This window comes from Canis lupus, chromosome 13 (genome assembly GCF_011100685.1).
Source record: "Canis lupus familiaris isolate Mischka breed German Shepherd chromosome 13, alternate assembly UU_Cfam_GSD_1.0, whole genome shotgun sequence".
Taxonomy (NCBI): Eukaryota; Metazoa; Chordata; class Mammalia; order Carnivora; family Canidae; genus Canis; species Canis lupus.
Genome location: NC_049234.1, coordinates 32,404,272 through 32,407,023, shown reverse-complemented (window position 1 = coordinate 32,407,023; position 2,752 = coordinate 32,404,272). Strand labels below are relative to the sequence as shown.

The following is a 2,752-nucleotide window of genomic DNA, read 5'->3' as shown; positions in this document are numbered from 1 at the left end:
GTGCTAAGTGCATTCACGCTGTTGTGCAACCGTCACCACCAGCCATCTGCAGAAACTGTTCATTTGCAGAATTGAAACTCTGTACCTTTCGATAATTACACTACAGGGGCACCTGGGTAGCTCGGTTGGTCAGGTGTCTGACTTGGGCTCAGGTCATGATCCCAGGGTCTTGGGATCGAGCCCCATGTCAGGCTCCCTGCTCAGCCTGCTGAGGAGTCTGCTTCTCCCTCTGCTTCTGCCACTGGCCCTGCTCTTGCATTCTCTCACTCTCTCTTGTAAATAAATAAAATATTTTAAAAAATATCTATGGTCATTACCAAGGCTTTGAGAATGCAGTTTCTCATTTGCTGTGGGCATGACCATAAAAAAATTTTCTCATTAGGTTTTCTTCTTTTTTTGCTAGTTTGCTAGCATTCAGCCTATTGGGAACATTTTTATCAACCCCATTCTGTTTCCACTGCCTAGATCAGCACTGTCCAGTATAAATGTAACACAGGCCGTAATGTGATTTGGTAGTAGCTATATTTCAAATTCTCATCTGACTGTACATGGCTAGTTTATTGAACAGTGCATGCCTAGATCTCCACTCTTGCAGGTGTCTTTTGCTTAATCCTTCTGTTGTTAACAACCATGCAACTTACAATATAATAAGCCTAACAGAAGGAGGGATCATCTTTGGAAATGGAATCTTTTATTATGTTCCTGCTACATAGGACAGTGACAGCTGTGGATTGAACAAAAGTTTTTTTAAAAGTACTATTTTGAAGACCATAGCTCTGGCTTTGGCGGAACTACGGGGATTGGTGGCAGAAGGAATCACATGTCAAATATCTTAAATAAAAATTTATTGACTTAAAAAAAATATACCATATTTTCCCTCCCTCCAGACCATGGCAACCACCATTCTACTTTTTGTCTCCATAAATTTAACAACTCTAGATATCTCATGTAAGTAGAATTGTTATTGTATAATATTTGCTTTTGGTGACTGGCTTGTCTCACTTTGGGTAATTTCCACAAGGTTCGTCTACATGCTAGCAAGTATCAGAATCTCCTCCCTTTTTAAGGCTGAATAGCATTTCACTGAAGCAATAAACCACATTTTGTGTATTCCTCCACCTATCAGTGGACACCTGGCTTGCTTCCACCTCTGGCTGTTGTGAATAATGTTGCTGTGAACACAGGTGTTCAGGCCCTCATTTTTCCCCACAGGGAGCCAGAGTCTCAGTGATCCAGATTTAATTTACTTGTTCATTCAAATGGCAGGACTTGGGCTCTGATCCAGGTTGCCTAAGTTGAACGATCAAGCAATATGATTTTACTGCATACTTCCTGCGGTCAGGCCCTCTGAGAGCTGCTGGAGGTAAAGAGGTGAGTAAGATAGACACAGCCCTTGCCCTCTTCATGTTTGCATTCTGCTGAGGTAGAGGCAATAAACTGATGGACAAAGTTATAGATAATGATATGTTCTATGGAGAGAAGATGACAAGGTTTTTGGAGAGAGTCACTGGTGAGCAAGAGCCTCTCCAAGGGCTTGGGACTGAGTAGAGGCCCAAAGGATAAGAAGGAAGCAGGCAGGAGAGAAGTCAGAGAAAGAGCCTTCCGGGGAGAAGGGGTAGAAGGGAGGCCCTTGAGCTGGAGCGGGTCTGGCCTACTGAGAAGCACACATGTGAGCCACGTGTCTGGAGAATATTAAGCAAGGAAAGAATATGACTTGAGGATGAAGAGGCAGGCAGGTGCTAAGTCATGCTGGAGCTGCACTGAGGATTTTATTCTAGGTGCACCAGGAAGCATTTGAAGGTATTTGAGCATCAGGGGGCTATAACCTGATTAAGGTTACTGCCCTGACTCTATCTACGACACTATTTTTATAATAATCATTAGCTTTGACTGCGTGCTTACTATATGTCAAGTATTGGGTTAAGCTTATAGTAGCTTATTAACTCTTATAACACTTTTAAAAATCTACTATTGTCTGAGACACAGAGAGGTTAGCAATTTGCCCAAAGTCACACATTAGTAGAGATGAAATTCAAACCTTTGAAATTTGACTTCAGTGACTATCCTTTTAGTGAAGACCAAGTCCATGAAATATTTTGATACCCATCTATTTGGATTTGGTTTTCCATTTGTTTATTCTCTGAAGGCCTAGTGCACAGGGCTTTCTTGACAGTGAAGACTCACTGCCATCCTGTAGTAGTAGAAGGTTTTCTAGTGAGCGCGGTGCTTTCACATTTGGCTATTACTGTGTTCAATCCTCTCAACAGCCTTTTGAAGTAACAGATGTGGAACAGCTCTCACAGTGCTATAAGTCTAGGGGCAGAGGGAACACCTCCTTCCACACCTGACACTTCCTCTGGGTACAGGCAGACCTTCAGGTGTCACACCACTGAGTTCTCTTCCCTGTGTCTCCTTCACTGCTCTTCTGAGAAAGCCTAGAGATGTATGATTAGCACTCACAGAAAGAGAACCTGGAGCCTGCCTGACTCGTGCATTTTCTCTTCTCTCCTTGGGAGCTGGCTGCTGACACATAACTGGAGGCCTTGAAGACTCTTGGACCTGCAGAAAACTTGGCAACAGAGTCTGAGGGAACACTCCCCCATCCAGGAATCTGGTGACCAGGGAGTGAGCCTGGCTCATTTCTAGGATCTGGGTTAGAAGCCTACCTGTCTGGCTCCATAAGCTGAGTCCTGCAGCCTCCCTTCTCCTGATGGTAAGGGGTATATCTTGGCACTCCTGTCCCAGTCTAGAT

General features: G+C 43.8%; 1 non-coding gene across 1 annotated transcript; it reads left to right on the top strand.

Annotated features, from left to right (window-relative positions):
• The first annotated feature begins 307 nt into the window (after positions 1-307).
• Positions 308-434, top strand: LOC119865432. Its single transcript, XR_005369108.1, has one exon. It is a non-coding gene; the product is annotated as a small nucleolar RNA SNORA32 (small nucleolar RNA).
• Positions 435-2,752: the final 2,318 nt, after the last annotated feature.